Consider the following 19,636-nt stretch of genomic DNA (forward strand, 5'->3'; position numbering starts at 1 on the left):
GAGTTTTGATGAACAGAGGTTTTCGGTTTTGAAGTCCAATTTGTCAATATTTCCTTTTGTGGTTGTGCTTTTGTGAGTCCTTTCTAAGAAATCTTTGCTGGTCTCAAGTTCATGAAGATATTCTTATACTATGTATTCTTCCAGGAACTTTATAGTTGTAGTTTTTTGTGTCTAGATCTCCTGTCTAGCTCAAACTAATTTTAATGTGTGATGTAAAGTAAAGGATAAGGGTCATTTTTTTTTTTCTGTACTTTTTCCTAGTTTTTCCAGCCCATTTGCTGAAAAGATGTTTCTTTCTCATTGAAGGTGCCATTGCCTTGATACCTTTGTAAAAAATCAACTGACTGAATATGGATAGATCTATCTCTGGATTTTTCATTATGATCCATTGATCTATTTCTCTGGGATACCATCTTGATTACTGTAGCTTTTGACACACTTTGAAATCATGGTGTGTGAGTTCTCCCACTAGGCTGTTTATTTTGAAAACTGGCTATTTTAGCTACTCTGTATTTCTGTTTAAATCTTAGAAACAACTTGTCAGTTCTGAAAAAAAAAAGTCTTGTTGATATTTGGGTTGGAATTGTGTTGAAACTATAAACATTCATAGTTCAATCTGGAGAGAATTTGCTTTGTAACAATATTTAGTCTCCAAGCCATGAACATCATTTATTTATTCATTTAGCTCTTTAATTTCTCTTCATGTTACTTTCTACTTTCTATTCATTTATTTTTGGCAATGAGTTTTTAAAAACATTTAATTTCATATTGGGTTATAACCAATTAACAAACAATCTTGTGGTAGTTTCAGGTGACCAGTGGAGGGACTCAGCCATACATAGACATGTACCCACTCTCCCCCAAATCCCCCTCCCATTCAGGCTGCCCCATAACATCAAGCAGAGCTCCATGTGCTAGGCAGCAGGTCCTTGTTGGTTACGCATTTTAAATATATCCGTGAACTTACTTGCAAAAACAGACTCACAGACTTAGAGAACAAACTTATGGTTGCCAGGGGGAAGGATGAGGGAAAGGGATAGTTAGGAAGTTCGGGATGAACACGTACTTTCTACTTTTTAACATACAGGTCTTGCACACCTTTAGTTATCTTTAAATATTTTATGTCTTTTATACTATTACAATGAAATTATTTAGAAATTAATTTCCAACTACTTGCTGCCAGAATTGATTTTACATATTGACTTTGTGTCCTATGATCTTATTAAAGGTATTTATGAGTCCCAGTAGTTATTTTCATATATTATTTAAAAATCTTCACATAAATAATCATCGACTCTTTGAGATCCCATGAACTATACAGTCCATGGAATTCTCCAGGCCAGAATACTGGAGTGGTAGCCCTTCCCTCTCCATGGGATCTTCCCAACCCAGGGATCAAACCCAGGTGTCCCACATTGCAGGCGGATTCTTTACCAGCTGAGCTGCAAGGGAAGCCCTTACATAAATAATCATGGCATCTGTAAGTTTAGGGAGTCTCATTCTTCCTTTCCAATCTATGCAACTTTTTCTTTTCCTTGCTCTACTATACTAGCGAGGAATTTTAGTACAATAGTGAGGAAGAAAGGTGAAAGCAGACATTCTTGCCTAGTTCGCAGTCTCAGGAGAAAAACCTTCAATGTTTCAGCAATAAATATGATGTTAACTAGCATTTTCACTTTTCTCTTCTCAGATTAAAAAGGTGCTGTTCTCATTCAAGTTTGCTGGCAGTTTTGGTCACAAACGGGCACTGAGTTTTGTCAGATCTTTTGAGATGATCATATTATTTTACCCATTTATTTTGTCAATATGGTCAATTATATTGGCTGATTCTTAAATGTTATACCATCTTTGCGTTCCTTGGGAAAACTCTACTTAATTATGATGTATTATCATTTTATTTATCACTGGATTTCATTTGTTAGTATTATATTAGGGATTTTTGCATCTGTTTCATGAGGAATATTGGTCTGTACTTTTTTTTTTTTTTTTTTACAATGTTTCTGTCAGGTTTTGGTATCAGGATTATGCTGACTTCCTAAGATGATTTGAGAAACATTTTCTTCTCAGTTTTTGGAAAGAGTTTGTGTAAGAGTTGTATTATTTCTTCTTCATGTGTTTAATAAAACCTCCCCCCTGCAGAAAAGCACTCTGGGCCTGGAAATTCTTTTCATGGAAACAATAACCAACACAGTTGTGTTAATAGATATTGGACCATTCAGAGCATCTATTTCAAGCTGTATCAGTTTTGATAAGTTTCTTTTTCAAGGAATTTGTTCACCTCATGTATGTAGCTGAGTTTATTGGTGTAGAGTCTCATAAAATTTCCTTGTTTTTTGGTGTCTGTAGGATCTGTAACAATATCCTCTCTTTTATTTCTGATCCTGGTTATCTGTGAGTTTCCTCTTTTCTCTCACTAAGCTCTGCTAGGGATTTTACAAGGTTTATTGAGGTATAATGGACATAATAAAATGAACAAATTTAAAGTATATGATTGGATGAGTGCTGACATTCATGTACATCTGTGAAATGAATAGCACAATCAAGGGTGGGAGGAATAGGGAGACCGGGATTAACACATATACACTATTGATACTATGTATAAAATGGATAACTGATGAGAACCTACTGTATAGTACAGAGAACTCTGCGTGGTGAAATATGGTGACCTGGATAGGAAGGAAGTCCGAAAGGGGGAAGACACATGTTTATGTAAAGTTGATTCATTTTGCTGTACAGTAGAAACCAGCACAATATTGTAAAGCAACTATTCTCCAATAAAAATCAACTTAAAAGACTCTCCCAATCAAGATAATGAGCACTTCCATTGCCCACAAAAGTCTACTCATGACTCAGCGCAACTCCTCTCTCCCTCCACTCCCATCTCCAGGCAACCATTGATTTGCTCTCTGTAACTAGGGATTCGTTTGCATTTTCTAGGAGTATCTATGTTTTCATACACGAGCTTTAAGAGTTCCTTCTGCATTTTGGAGAACAATCCTTCATCAAATATGCCTTTTGCATATATTTTCTCTCAGTCTGTGGCTTGACTTTTTAATTCTCTTGACGGTGTCTTTCACAGAACAGAAATTTTTTAATTTTACTGGCGTACAGCCTGTCAGTTCTTTCTCGTGGATTGTGCCTTCAGCGAGCTTTCCACATGCTCTGAGTTCCCCCTGACTCCTTAAGAGGGTCAGGATGGCTGTTGTGGACTGGGGTTGGATATTTCTTGTCTCCCAGGTCATTTAGGCTCTGGTAAAAGCCCAGCAGGTTAAGCTCTGATTAACTAGTTTCTTCGGAGGTTGTTGTTGTTAGTTACTAGGTCCAGTCCTACTCTTCTGTGACCCCATGGACTGTAGCCATCTAGGCTCCTCCATCCATGGGATCTCCCAGGCAAGAATACTGGAGTGGGTTGCCATTTCCTCCTCCAGGGGATCTCCCAATCCAGGGATCAAACCCGCGTCTCCTGCATTGACAGATGGATTCTTTGCCATCTGAGCCACCTGGGAAGCCCCAGCAAACTGACCCCTCTCTTACAAGCAGCATGCTCTTTCATATTTCAGCACAATTCCTCTTCCCCTATTCCTGCCAAGAGTACAAGATGGGGTTTTGCCCATTTGCTGTGAGGATCTGGTCGACCTCGAGGAGGCAAAAGCCACAGAAGTGTGGGTCCCCTTGGCATTTCTATCCCTGAGATTTGTCCCCACTGAGCCTTCCATGGTTCATCATTTACAGCCCAGCTTTCCTTGCCTTATCACTGGTTCCTACCAGGTTTATGCTTGTGGGTTTCGACTCTAGTAAGCTGCAGTTCTCTGTATTTGCCTCTTCGTCTTTGCAGTTTGGGGGGCCATAGTTTGCCCTGTGACCTTACCTCTCTGACAGGTCTAAGATGACTTATTGGTTTTTCAGTATGCTCATCTTTGTACTTGTTTAAGTACAAAGAGCGGCCAGTTCCAGCTTCTCACATGCTAGACTGGAAACTGGAAATCCACATTGTGTTTCAAATGTTGGTTCCCTATGTTCATTGCTGGCATATACAGATGTGGTCAAAGTTTGCATGCCGATCTTGCAACATTGCTAAATTCATTTATGACTACTAAGAGGGTTACTTGAAGATGCCTTTGGATTTTATATGTAGACAATCATGTCATGTGAAAACGCAGTTTTATTTCATTTGTTTCATTCTTTCTAATCCCAGTGCTTTTTCTTTTCCTTCTTGATTTTTATGTTTTTGTCTTGCTTTTTGTTTTTGGCTTGTAGGATCTTAGTTCCCCAACCATGGACTGAACTTGGGCCCTTGGCAGTGAAAGGGCAAAGTCCTAACCACTGGGCCACCAGGGAATTCCCTTTTTCTTGTCTTATTAAAGTAGCTAGAACTTTCAGTTCTATGGTAACGGTGGTGAGTTGGACATTCTTGCTTTGCTCTCAGTCTTAAAAAGAAAGCATCCCTTCCCATGAATTATGTTAGCTAAAGATTTTTTGAAACGTTTATTAAAGGTTTAATATCTCTTCTATTCCTAGTTTGCTGAGAGTTTTTATTGCGAATGGATATTGAATTTTGTTAAAGGCCTCTCCTACACCTGGTGAGACGATCCTGTTTCTTCTCTTCTATGGTCTGCAGACAGGAATTACATTGATTTATTTTCCAATGTTAAACCAGTCTTAGTTCCAGGATAAACCCCCACTTCATTATGAGTATTAGTATTATATATATGCATATATATCATTGGATGCAACTGGGAAGTATTCTGTCAAGGAATTTTGCTTTTGTGCTTATGAGGGACACAGTGCTATAGCTTTCCGTTCCTACGTTAATCTGGTTTTAGTCTCAGAGTAATGCTGGTTTCATAAAATGAGGTTGGAAGTGCACCCTCCGGTTTTCTGGAATTTTGCATAGAATTGGTATTATTTCTTCCTTAAATATTTCGTAGAAGTCACCAGCACAGCCATTTTGGCCTGGAGTTGTCTTTGCAAGTTTTATCTCACTTGAATTTATTGACAAATCGTTATATTCACTTAATATCCTTTTCTTGCCTATAGGCTCTTTAATGATGTCTCTAATTCTGCTGTGGTTATTTATATCTTCTTTCTATTCCCCCCTGATAAATCTGACCAGGAGTTTATAAATTTTATTGACATTTTTAATAAGTTTTTGCTTTTATTGATTTTACTATATTGTTTTTCAGTTTTCTCTTATACTTTGGGCTTATTTTACCTTCATTTATTTATTTTTGATTTTTATGGTGGAACTTTAGATCTTTTGAGTTTTTCTCTACTTTTCTAATACAAGCATTTAATGCTTGAGATTTCCCTTAAAGCATTAACTGCATCCCACAAATTTTAAGTCATGTTCTAATTTTGATTCAATTCAAATATTTTGTTATTTCTATTTGGATTTCTCCTTTAACCCATCAGTCATTTAAAAGTATGCACCTTAGTTTCAAAATCTGTAATTTTTCAGATATTCCGATACTGATTTCTAACTTAATTCCATTGTGGTGAGAGAATATTATTTGAATTTTTAGTCTTTTTAAATTTATTGAGTTATTTTAGGGTCCATAATATGACCTATCTTAATGAATGTTTCACGTGTCCTTGGTAAGAATTGTGTTCTGCCACTGTTCTTGATAGTATTGTTAATTCTTCTCTATCTTTACTGATTTTCCATCTACCTATTTTATCAATTATTAAGAGAAGGCCATCAAAAACTGTAATTAACTCTGGATTTGTCTGTTTCTCCTTTGAAATCTGTCCGTTTTTGCTTCATGTATTTTGAAGTTCTATTACTTGGTGAATAAATACTTAGTACGACTAGGTCATTTTGATGAACTGTCCCCTTTATTGTTATGAAATGATTCTCTTTATTTTTTAAAAAAACTTTCAATTCTGTATTGTTAAAAAAGTGAAAGTGTTAGTTGCTCAGTCGTGTCCAACACTTTGCAGCCCCACGGACTCCTCCGTCCATGGGATTCTCCAGGCAAGCATACTGGAGTGGGTTGCCATGCCCTCCTCCAGGGGATCTTTCCAACCCAGGAATTGAACCCAGGTCTCCTGCATTGCAGGCAGATTCTTAACCATCTGAGCCACCAGGGAAGTCCAAGGAGTATAGCCAATTAACGGACTTCACACATACACATAGCCAATTAACAATTTTGTGATAGTTTCAGGTGGATAGCAAAGGGATTCAGACATACATATACATGTATCCATTCTCCTCCCAATCTCCCCTCCCGTCCAGGCTGCCCATAACTTTGAGCAGAGTTGCCTGTGCTATACAACAGGTCCTTGTTGGATATGAAATGGTCCTCTTTAACCTTGTAATTGTCATTGTTCTTAAATCCACTTTGACCTAGTCAATATAGCAGCTCCAGCTGCTTTCTTCTGGTTAGTGTTAGTAATGTATCTTTTCCCATCCTTGTATAAGTTTAGAAGTGGGTTTACAGACAGCACAGAGTTGGTTATTGTTTTTATATCCAGTGTTACAGTCACTTCCTTGGTGCATCTAGACTATTTGCAGTTAGTGTGATCATTGACATGGTTGAGTTTGAATTTTCTTGTTGCATTTGTTAGTATGTGCCATTTGTTTTCCATTTCCCTTTCCCTCTTTTTCTTTGTGGTTGGAAAGTTTCAAGGCCACAGCACAGGAAGTGGAACTGCAAATAAATCTCATGGTCCCCATGAGTTGAGCAGAGTTTGGGGTCTCTGGAGGCCATGATGGTGAGAGTTTGCAAGTCAGAGTAGGGAGGAGAGAATCCTGAAGACAGAAAAAATATTGGACATCTGTGGAGGGTTCCTCTGAGTCTGTAGCTGAGTGTTGATTAAGGAAGCCATCAAGGTAGTAAGCAAAAAACACTGGAAAGCAACGGGGAGAATAATATCTGGAGCTCCAAATGGCCAGAAGTAATTTATAATCCTGTGACCCATAGTGGAAAGATTTCATAGAACATGGGGTATAGAGTATGGCCCCTGAGCAGGGACCACTGTCTAAGGTGTTGCTTGTTCTTTGTTAAATTGGTTTCTGCTTTTATCTTTCTTATTTCCTTTATTCTCTTACTTGGGCTTAATTTGCTCTTCTTTTTCCAGCTTTTTAAATGGTAAATTATATCATTGATTTTAAACCTTTGTCTGTTTTCCAAAATGAATTAAAATCTATAAATATCTCTCTAAGCACTGCTTCAACTGCGTCTGACAGTTCTTGTTGAATTTTCATTGTCATTCAGTTGAACTATTTAAAAATGTTTCTTTGTGATTCCATCTCTGGGTCATGGGTTATTTAAACATGTGTTGCTTAATTTACAAATATTTGGGAGCTTTCCTATATGTCTTTTTTGATTTCTAATTTAATTCTATTCTGTTGGTGCATGCTCAGTCACTTCAGTTGTGTCTGATTCTTTGTGACCCAGTGATCTGTAGCTGGTCTGGCTCTTCTGTCCGTGGGATTTTTCAGGCAAGAATACTGGAGTGGGTTGCCATGCCCTCCTTCAGGGGATCTTCCTGACCCAGGGATCAAACCTGCATCTCCTGCATTGAAGGCGGATTCTTTACTGCTGAGCCACTATTCTGTTCTTAGGGGAAAAGAAACCTCTATAATTTTCAGTCTTTTGAAGTGTATTGAGACATTTTATGACCCAGCACATGGTCTATCTGGGTACATATTACATGTTTACATGAAAGAATCTATATTCTGTAGCTGCTGGGTATGGTGTACTGGCTATGTCATAAGGAAAATTAGTCGATAATGTTGAAATCTTTCGTATGTTTAATTTTGAGGGTCCCCAGTTTTACTATCGATTTCAGAGAGTGTTAAAATCCATCTATGATTATGGAATTTTCTATCCCTCTGATTCTATCAAGTTTTTATGTCATGCATTTTAAAACTTCAGCTTTAAGATACATATACATTTATGGTTGTCATGTTTTCTTGATGGACTGTGAAATATTTTCATTATTGTTATGAAATGTTTTATCATTATGAAATCTTCCTTTTTATATCTGGTAATATGTTTCTTGTAAGTAAGAAACCTTTACCTTGTCATTTTGCTATTTGTTTTTAATCTTTTTTTTTTTTCTGTTTTTTGCCTTCTCTTGGATTAACAGAAATTCTTTTTTGTATTTTTAATATTCCATTTTAATTCCTTATTTTCTCTTCAAATACGCATCTCTATGCTTCTTTTTTAATGTCTGTTCCAGGGATTATAAGAGGCATTACTCTTCCCCTAATTTTTTAATTTTGGTAAAACAGGCCTAAAATTTACCATCTAATCACTTCAGCTATTTTCAGTGGTCTTAACTGCATTCATTACCCACTGCCATCACCAGCATTGATCTCTCAGACTCTTTCTATCTTGTAAACCTGAAACTCTATCCCCCCTAAACATTAACTCTGCATTCTTCCCTTTTCCCAGCATCTATCAGTTAGCATTATTTCTGTCTCTGTGACTTTGACTACTCTAAAAACCTCATATGTAGGTGGGATCATATAGTATTTTTATAACTATTTTATTTAGCATAATGTTCTCAAGATTCTTTCATGTTGTAGCAGGTGTCAGAATTTCCTGCCTTTTTAAAGCTGAATAAGTCTAGTGTATGTGTAAACCAAATCTTGCTTATCTGTTCATCCATTGATGGACACGTGGGTTGCCTCCACATTTTGTGAATAATGCTGCTAGGGACACGGTTATACCAATCTCTCTGAGACACTGTTTTCAATTTCTTTGGGTGTAAACCTAAAAGAGGAATTGCTGGGTCACAGGGTGATTCTATTTTTAAATTTTTTAGGAATCACCATAATGCTATATACAGAGGTTGTATCCTTTTACATTCCCACCAACAGTGCACTAGAGTTCCAATGTCTCTACGTTCACACCAACAGTATTACTTTCTGATTTTTTTTTATGCTAGTCACCCTAATAGGAGGCTTCCCTGGTAGTTCAGCTGGTAAAGAGTCCTCCTGCAAAGTGGGAGACCTGGGTCGATCCCTGGGTTGGGAAGATCCCCTGGAGGAGGGCATGGCAGCCCACTGCAGTATTCTTGCATGAAGAATCCACACAGACTGAGGAGCCTGGTGGGCTACAGTCCAAGGGGTTGCAAAGGGTCAGACACCTCTAAGCACAGCACCCTAATGGGTTTTAGGGTAGTTAGTTCATTGTAGTTTTGATAGCATTTTTCAAATAATTATTGAGATTGCGAATCTTTTCGTGTGCTTATTGGTCATTCATAGATCTTCTTTTGAGAAATATCTGTTCAGATCCTTTGCCCATTTTTTAAAAATCAAATTGTTTGGGGTTTTTTTGGTAAGTTTTATAAATTCTTTCTGTTTTCTGGATATTAATTCCTTATCGGTTATACAATTTGCAAATGTTTTCCCCCATTCTATGAGTTGCTTTTTTATTCTGTAGATAGTGTCAGCTGAGGTACATGTTTTTAAAGTTTTAATGAGATCTTTTTGTTGCATGTGTCTTTGGTGCCATGCCCAAGGAATTATTGCCACATCTAATATCATGAAGATTTTGCCCAGTGTTTTCCACCAAGAATATTATAATTTGAAGTCTTGCTTTAGGTCTTTTGTACATTTTGAGTTAGTTTGTGGACATGTTTTTAGATTAAGGTCCAACTTCATTTTTTTTCATGTGAGTGTCCAGTTTTCCCAGCATCATTTGTTTCCCCATTGAATAGTCTTGACATCTTCATCAAAAGTCATTTGACCATATATGCACGAGTTTGTGTTGTTCTTGTTCAGTCACTAAACCATGTCTGACTCTTTGCAATCCCGTGGACTGCAGCACACCAGTCTTCCCTGTCCTTCACTATCTCCCAGAATTGTCTCAAACTCATGTCCATTGAGTCGGTGATGTCATCCAATCCATTGGTCTATATGTCTGTTTTTATGCCAATACCACATTGTTTAGATTACTATAGTTTTGTAGTAAGTGTTGAATCAAGAAGTATGAGTCTTCTGTTTTTTTCTCCTTTTTCAAGATTGTTTTGGCTATTTGGGGGGCCTGTGAGATTCCATATGACTTTTAGAATGGGTTATTCCATTTCTGCAAAAAATGATATTGGGGTTTTGACAGTGATTCCATTGACTCTCTAGGTTGTTTAAGGTGGCATTGACATTGTAACAGTATTCAGTCTTCCAGCCTGTGAACATGGGATGTGCTTCCATTTACTTATGTCTTCCTTAATTCCTTTCATTTTGTGACTTTCATTATACCATCCTTCTCTTTGGATAATTAAACTCCAAAATATTTTATCCTTTTTGGCACTGCTATAAATGAAATTGTTTTTCTTGATTTCTTTTTTGTTCACTGTTAGTGTATCGGATGCAACTGCTTTTTGTGTATTGACTCTAAACCTCACTACTCTGTGGAGTTCACTCATTAGTTCTAATAATTGTTTTGTGGACTCTTTAGAATATTTTACATGTGAGATGATATCATCTGTGAATAGATATAAGTTCACTTCTTCCTTTCCAATTTGGAAGTCTTTTCTTTCTCTTTCCTAATTGCTTGGGCTAGAACTTTCTGTACTATGTTGAAGAGAAGTGGTGAAAATGGCTTGTTCTTTCCTTGTTTCTGATCTCAGAGGGAGATCTTGTAGTCTTTTACTATTGAACATGATGCTGTTTATCAAGTCATCTGTGATGGACACTTGCTCTGCGTTCACCTTTGGCTATTGTGAATAATGCTGCTATGAACATGGGTATGGCATGTCATCCAGTATCTTTAGGTTTGACATCATGATGGAGAATGCTGGCCTCATAAAGTGAGTTCAAAAGTGTGCAAACTTCACCTATTTTCTGGAAGAGTCTGGGCATTATTGGTATTATTATCTCATAAAATGTTTGGTAGAACTTGCCTTGGAAACAATCTGGGCCAAGTTTTCTTTGTTGGAAGATTTTAAGCTAAGAATTCAATTTCTTCAGTAAATTTAGGCATATTTATGTTATCTCTTGCTTGAGTTTTGGTGTTTTGTGTCTTCCAGTAATTTGTCCATTTCATCGAAATTGTTGAATTTATGTCATAGAGAGATCATCTTAGCATCCTCGTGTGTGCGTGTGTCTGTGTGTGTGTGTGGTCTTAGTTGCAGCACGTGGGATCTAATTACCTGACCGGGGATCGACCCAGGCCTCCTGCATTGGGAGCACAGCGTCTTAGCCACTGGACCATCAGGGAAGTCTCATCATAACATCTTTCTAATTTTTGTAGCTTCTGTCATGATAGTCCATTTTCCATTTCTGATATTTATAATTTGTGTCTTTTCTCTGTTTATTTTGGTCAGTCTGCCTAGAGTTTTGTCAAGTATATTGATTTTTCAAATAACTAACTTTTAAAAATTAATTTATTTTCTCAATTTTCCATTATACTAATTTCTGCTCTTTATTGTTTCATTCCTTCTGCTTTCTTTGGGTTTAATTCACTCTTTGTTTCTAAAGTGGAATTCTAGATTGTTTATTTGATGCTTCCTCTCTGACCTCTCTATGATTTAGAGATGGGTTGCTTAATTTAAAAATATCTGTGAATTTTCCAGATATCTGTTATTGATTTCTAGTTTAAGTCCATCATGGTCTGAGAAAATACACTGTATAATTTTAATTCCTTTAAGGTTGTTAACTTTTTAATGGAATGTACTTCATTTTGGTGAATGTTCCACTCACACTTGTAAAGAACCAGTGTTCTGTTACCATTGGCTGAAGAGGTCTATAAATGTCAACTAAGTCAAACTGATGGTGTTGTTCAGCTCTTCCATATCTTTGCTGATTTTCTGTCTGCTTATTCTGCTGATTGCTGAGAAAGTAGTGATGAGGTTTCCAAATATAATTGTGGGTTTGTCTATTTCTTCTTCAATCAGGTTTTATCTTGTAGAGTTTGGTCCCTGGCCATTGGGGCACCCATGTTTGGGATTGTTATATCTTTTTGGTAAATTCTTCTCCGTATGTAATGGCCCTATTTATGCCTGGTAGTTTCTTTCTACTGAAGTCTTCTTTGTCTTATGTTAATATAGCCACTTCTGCTTTTTTTTTGTTTCTTAAGATATGTTGTCTTGTGGATCATTTTTAAAGTCTGTATTGAATTTGTTGCAACACTGCTTTTTATGTTTTGGTTTTCTGACTGTGGGACGTGCGGGGTCTGAGCTCCCCAACCAGGGATTGAACCTGTACCCCCGCCCCCACTGCACTAGAAGGAGAAGTCTTAACCCCTGGACTGCCAGGGTACTCCTTTTCAGCTTTGATTTGTGTTAACTGTGTATTTTATTTTATTTTTTTCCCATCCTTTTACTTTTAATCTGTCAGTGTGAGCAGCCAGCAAACTTTTTCTGTAAAGGGCTAGTAAGTGAGTATCTTAGGCTTTGTGACTACATATGGCCTCTCTCTCCTTTTCTTCCTCCTCTGCTTCACAATCCTGAGCGATTGTAAAAACCATTCTCTAAAATAGGTCATTCGCGGGATTTGTCCTGTGAGCAAGTTTTTTGGTTAAATTTAAGATGCATTTCTTAGAGACAACGTCTAATTGGATCATTTCTTCACCCAATCCAATTTCTGTTTTTAATTACTGTATTTGAACCATTCAGGTTTAATGCAATTATTGCTACAGTTGAATTTAGGTGTACCATTTTATTATTTCTCTTTCTCATTTTTTTCCCCTCTGTTCCCTTTTCTGACTTCTTTTGAATTACTTGAAGTCCTTTAATTTTAGCATTCCATTTATTTTGTCTATTTGAGTTTTGGCTGTATCTCTATGTTACTTTTTAGTTGTTGCTTTAGATAATATTTATCTCTCCAACTTTTCACCATCTGTTTAGTGTTCATATGTTACTACTGAATGTAAAATATAGAAATCTTATAATCATCTTTACCATCTCGATTCTATACTTCACCTTCTAATTATTACATATCTTACATCTACATACATTGAATCTCCTGGATAATGTCACCAAGAGTGCTTTGTAAAGTCATACATTTTAAAAAGTACTCAAGAGAAGAAAAGTGTCCGTTATATTTACCCAGATATTTATCTGTTCTGTTGCGCTTCCTTCATTCCTGATGTTCTGAGTTTTCCTCTGATATCATTTCCCCTTTGCCTGGACAACATTCTTTCAGATTTCTTTTTAAGCAAGTCTGCTGGTGATGAATTCTTTCCGTTTTTGTTTTTTTTTTCTTCTTCTGACTAGGTCTCTATTTTGCCTTCACTCTTAAGAAAAATATTTTTGCTGGATTTAGAATTCTGAGTTGACAGTTCCTTTGTTGTGAATTTTCAAGGATGCTATATTATTTCCTTGTCTTCTGACCACCATTGTTTCTGCTGAATGGTCTCCAGGCGTTACTCACCTTCAGGGAAGGCATCATTTTTCTCTGTCTGCTTTCAATCTTTATCTGTGGCTTTCAATCCCTTGATTCTGATGTGTCTGGGTGTGGTTTTCTTGGAGTTTATCCTGTTTGGAGGTCTTAAAGCCTTTTGAACCTGTAAAATTTATGTCTTCTGACATATTTGGGAAAGTTTAGCCATTATTCTTTGAAAAAATTGTTTTGCTTGGATTCTGGTGGAAATAGCGAATGTTTGGCCACTCAAAATACATAAGTTCTGGAGATCTACTGTAAAACGCAGGGCCTAAGCTTAGCAATACTGTATTGTATACTTTACTTTTTTGGCCATGCCACGTGGCATGTGGGATCTTAGTTCCCCATCCAGGGATTGAAACTGTATCCCCTGCGCTGGAAGCATAGAGTTAACCACTGGACTTCAAGGGAAGTCATTGTATACTTTTAAAAAAATTGTGAAGAGGGTAGATCTTATGTTAAAAGTTCTTACCACAAAAGGAAAAAAAAAAAACACCAGAAGCTGGAGGATTCTTTGCAAGGTGATGGGTAAGGTTACGGTATTGATAGGTATCTGATAGTGACAATGGTGTCCCAGGGCATGTTGTTAGCCCCAGACACAATTATCTATAATTTGTAATGTAAATTACAATTAAATCTATAATTTACTGTGTTAGCTATCTCTAAAGTTTTATGTCGGTCATATTTTCCTAAAGTAGTTGAAAAAATTTTTTTCTGACCCTGTCTCTTCCTCTATTAGGAATTTCAATGACGCATTAGGTCTTACAATATTGACTAACAAGTCCCTGAGGCCCTCATTTTTAAAAATCCTGTCTTTCAGTTCTAAGATTAGATCATTTCCATCGATCTGTTTTCAAGTTTACTGACTCTGTCCTCTGTCATCTTCATTCTTCTCTTAGCCTATTCAGTGAAATGTTTATATCTTCTACTTTGCTTCTCAGATCTAAAAGTTTTATTTCTTTTTAAATAAATGTTTTCTTTAATAAAATTTTACATTTACAGGAGGCTGTGAAGATAACAGAGAGTGTTTACAAATACCCCTCACCTAGTTTTCTATCATTTTTGAGACTGCACCCAAGTACTGCATTTCAGATTCTTTTGTCGACTATAAGGGCTACTCTATTTCTTCTAAGGGACATGGTGAAGGACAGGAAAAACCTAGCATGCTGCAGTCCATGGGGTAGCAAAGAGTTGGACACAACTGAGCAATTGAGCAACAACAATTTTCCCTAATGTTAACATCTTTCTTTGCCACCGTGGCATGTTTGTCAAAACTAAGATGCCAGCGTGGGTACATTATTATGCTAAACTCCAGACTGTACTCAGATTTCACCAGTTTTTACATGAATGTCATTTTTTTTTGCTGGGGACGGGGGAGTGGATTTCCAAAATTAAAACCACATCACATTTAGTGATTCTTCGTTATAGTTTGTCTCTCTTTGCCAAAACTTCTGTTTTTTCCATTCATTTCAAGCCTGTCCGGCTTTACCTCACAGAGGATAACCAGCACAGCTGCTTCTCAGACCTTGTCTGATAATCCCAGCAACTGGGTTATCTCAGGGTTGTCATCTTTTGATGCTCTTTCCCTCGAGATTTGATCGATGGTCCTGGTTCTTGGCGTGCTGAGTAACACGGGATTTTTATTCTGGACATCTTGTTTGTTTGTGTTATGTGAGAAGACTGGATCCTGTTAAAAACGCCCTGGAGAATGCAGGCTTCCTTCTTCTTTTTCCATTTCCCCCTCCCCTATCCTTTTTCTGGGCTTCCCTTGTGGCTCAGCTGGTAAAGAATCTGCCTGCAATGCGGGAGACCTTTAGCCGCAAGTTCTCTCTCTTTCTGTGGGTGCGGGCTCCTGCCCATTCAGCCTGCCAAGCTCCAGTGGCGCTGTTTTCCAATGCCCACATGCATCCCACTTGGAGATGAGCATGGACTTGAGTGCTGGTGTCTCAGGCCTCAGCTCTTAGGACCTCCCGAAGCCCCTGGCCCTGGGACGGGGGCATGTGCACCTGTGCTCCCCCGGGCACCCCTGTCCCTCCTGCCCTGGGCCCTGCAGGACTCAGCTGCTGCCTCGGGGAACCTCTGCTGGACTCAGCAGTTCTCTCTCTGTGGGCACTTCTCTGCTTTCCAGGTGTCAACACGGCAACCCTGGCCACCTCAGCCTACCTGAATCCTCAGCTCTGTCCCCCTGCTGCTCAGGGGGGTCCCCTCTGACTGGGGTCCTGCGGGATGTGATGCAGCTGGGGGTGAGGGGTGTTCTGGGCCATCAGCTGGGGCATCTGCACTGCTCATAGCATTTGCCCAACCCCCACCCCCACTGGGGATAGTCCTCTCATATGCCTGTTTTCTAGTGTCGGAAAAGTGTTCCTTTTGGCACATTTGTCTGCTTTTCTTACTTGCTTAGGGCAGGAGGGTGAATCCAGTTCCCCTCCTTCATGGTGGTTGGAAACGCGTATCAGACCCACTCAGGGAGGCTGGTTTAAACATGGGCTTTTTGCTTCTTTCCAGGCAGAACACCCAGCCCTCCCTCCCCCCACAGCTCCATCACCATGACCCCAAGCTCCTCTCGTGAACCCCTGCCCACAAGACAGTGGCTTTCTGGTGGAATTCCTGCCACCCCCAGGCTCGAGGGACTTCTCACTGTTTGTCATCCTCCAGTATTTTCAAATAGCTGTCTTTCCTCTTTGTTAAGAGTTTAGACTTGCCCACCATGGGTCTTTCATGACACCATTTGACCCTCTCAAGATGAATGTTAGACCCTATTCTGTTTTTCACCAATGGAGGGACTCAAGTGTGGCCGATTAGGACACTGGGGTCAGGTCACATGACCAGGAAATGGCAGGGCCACTGAGCCTGTCCCACTCGTGCCGTGCGCGGGACTGGAACAGGCGTCCATGACTGCAGAGGCGGTGAATAGCTCTTAGGACCGTAGGCTCTGTGATGCGGGCTTTCTCTGGCCATCCTAAAACAGTGACCTTCACTGCACTCTGGTTGACCCCAGCCAACCCTGGGTGTTGAAGTGGGTTCCCTCTGCACGTGGGAGGCAGGGGGCAGGTATCTGGTGATGTGCAGCAGAGGACTGTCCCAAAGGTGTCAATTCAACCTGCATCTCATCTGCATGAAACTCATCCACAGCTCCCCTTGGGCTTAGAATAAAAACTTGGCTCCCGCCTGTGGCCCACAAGGCTGTGCTGCTCACACCCCGGCCCCATCCTCATCCCCATACCCCTCTCTCCTTTCCAGCCTCACTGGCCTCCTTCCTGCTCCTCTGGTTTGTCATGGCCTCGGCCACCCCAGGACCTTTGCACAGGCCGTTCCCTCTGCCTGAAATTGGTTTCCTCCATTGTCTGCATCGTCTTACGCTCACTCATTCTTGCAATCTCAGCTCAGACAGCACTTCCTCTGGGCAAGCCTTCCCACCTGGCCCTCTCCTCAGACCCTTCTCAGAGCTGGACCATCCTCTCTGCCATGACTCTCTTCTGTGGGCTGATTATTTATAGCACGTTTCCTTGCCAGAGCTGGGGAGGAAGCGGGGCTGCCTTGTCTTCCATCCACAGGAGGAAATGACGCCGTCCTTGGGGCCCAGCAGGCCTGCGGGACTGTGTTCACCAGGTCTAACCCTAGGCGTGTTTGCTTGCTTGCTGAAAACTCCCTCACAAGCCCCCAAGAGCCGAGGCTGGAGGGCCCTGCACTCTGAACCTTCTCCCCAAGGCTCCCAGGACGGCTGGCCAGAGGGAGGGATGCAGGGCGTCTGAGTTCTGTGCTGTCTCTTGCCATGGGCCCGGAGGATAGCAGCTCCCACAGGTGATGGGGTCCCTCTGCTGAGGATGTTCGTGTCTCGTGAAATGTGGCCAGGCCACCTCCTGTGGTCTAAATGCCAGGAAACCCTCATTTCAGAGCACCTGCTCTGCTTCTGCCTCCCCCGCCTTCAGACAAGGTGGAAACCGAGGCTCGGGGGCCAGCGAGGGGCCGAGGCAGGCAGCCTGGCTTTTCCACTGTCCTTCTGTGTCGAGCACCCACCTGGCGTCTTCCCAGCAGCCCCTGGGCGGAGGGAGCAGGAGGACACCTGCCGGCCTCCTGGGCCTTCCGTGATGCTCAGCCGTGCAGAGCCACGGCGCCTACCCAGGTGCAAATCCAGGGCTGGGTGAGGCCCGGATGGAAGATGGATGTGCAGAGGGCAGGGGGTGGGTGCTGCCTGATGAAGACCCCAGTCTCCCCGACGGCAGGGCCCTTTGTCGCCCTCTCCTCTGGCTTCAGGGCCGAAGATGAACACGGTGGTCACTCAATGCATCTTAGTGGTGGGAGAGGGGTCACTCAGCGCATCTTAATGGGGAGCGCAGGCAGCCGGACCAGAGGGAAGCTGCCCCACGTGCCCACCAGTTTGTTTCTCAGCCTCCTCTCTCCTTTCCCTCCACCCTCAGGAATGTGTCTCTGGTCAAGAATGTGGAAGCATCCGGCAAACACATGGTGTGTTACACAGACGCGGATATACGGGACCAACTGGTGTACACACTCAGCCTCATCCGGAAAGAGCCTGTGTAGGTGTCCCCTCCGTGCATACACACACACACACATGTGTGCGCACACACACACTAGCTTCTGCACCCCTGGGTGGGAACAAGATAATTTGCCCTGCACGAGGCAAGTTGCTTACAAAATGCTCGTCTATTAGTCGCTAATGACATCTCCATGGATGGTACAAGGAAGCAGAGTGTTTGGGGGTTGGCCTGGAGGCCTCTTCTGGCCTCATGCAGCCCAGCCCCCTCCCACAGGCTGGCTCTGGCTTGTCAGTCGGGAAGAGACTGAGCTTCTTAGGGGTGCACACAGGTGGCACTTAATAAATACTTTTGGAAGAGGAAGCTGGCTTCCTGCGGTCCCCGCACTGGACCAACTTTGTGGACGCCACAGAAACTCACCCAACCCGTTAGCAAAGCGGGGGAGTCAGGCATGATAAGAAGTCCAAGGTCACAGAGTTGGGGGAACTAAGTGGACTTGGGGGAGGGGGAGGAGGAGGTGTCTGAGCCACGGAGTTTCCCATGCAGCCACTAGGAAGACCCGCTTTCAGACAGCGGCCCCCCCACCATGTTTGAATTGCACTAAATGTCGGTGAATGTAAACCAGAACTCTGAGTTTTTTGACTTTGTTTTCCTGCCTGAAGAATGCTCCCTGGCCTTATTCCCAAAGCCCTGAGGACCACAGAGGGGACTGAAGTGAAAATGGCCCACCGGTTAGAAGTTGGTAAGGATCCACCCCCACCTTGCATCCCTGCCCCCAGATGGTGCAGCCAGGGAAGGCGGGGGAGGGCAGCTTCCCCCTCCCCCCCATCCTGAGCTCTGTAGGTGGGCCTAAGCAGGGCCCCCCCCGTGAGCCTGCCTGGCTGGGGTGCAGGGCTGAGCCAGCCACTGGCAGGTTGACACTGTCTCCAATGTGCGTGGGACCTGGTACTTTTCCAAGGGCTTTTAAATGCATTATCTCGCTGGAGGCTCATTTGAGGCGAGGCCTCGAAGCCGACTGGAAAACAGCTAATTTACTGAATCCTGAATGGAGAGGAAGCAGAAGGCGGCGTGTGTTTTTGCTGAATCTCAAACCAAAACAACCTTTTGTTAAAGAACAAACAAATAAACAAAACCGTTGAAATCAATTCACCCGAGAACAGTACGAACAGGGGTTCTGGGCAGAGCATCTCAGCAGCAAATTCCAGCTCAACCAGTGTGGACTGGAGGAGGGGCTGCTGGGGTGACGGATGTGCTCATGGGGTGGGGGGAAGTTGGGGGGAGGGCAGAACCCCTTGAGGGAGGGGCATCGGTATGCACCAGGGGACCAGGCTGACCCTCCCAGGGAGACCTTGAACACTGGCTCCTCGGGAGGTGCTGCTGGGGAGGGGGCCTCCAGATGGGGGCCCCTGAATAAGGCAGGAAGAAGGAGTGCATTAGGGGCAAGGGGCCAGGCTGCGTCTAAGCAGAGGTTGCTTTGCCTGCAGGGAGGGTGGGAGAGTGTCAGAGGTTTTGCTCAGTCAGCATCCATCCCAGCCCCTTGGAGGCAAGTCCCCTGACGTGGTCGTCACGGGTGACATGGGGTCTTCCCAGCTTGCAGGCGTCCCCAGGGCCTGACGCTGCCTCTCCTACACAGCCCACTCCCACAGGCCACGGGACGTGGACCGCCTGGCCTTCTTCCGCAACGCCACCATCCAGCTGCAGCAGCTGAGGCCGGTGGGGGCCCCCGTGGACAGCCCAGCAGCTGAGTGGTGGATGGTCCAGGAGTGGTGGCCAGGCTGTGACCAGAGCTGGGGCTGCAGTCAGGACCTGG

Source organism: Dama dama, chromosome 23 (genome assembly GCF_033118175.1).
Source record: "Dama dama isolate Ldn47 chromosome 23, ASM3311817v1, whole genome shotgun sequence".
NCBI classification, from domain to species: domain Eukaryota; kingdom Metazoa; phylum Chordata; class Mammalia; order Artiodactyla; family Cervidae; genus Dama; species Dama dama.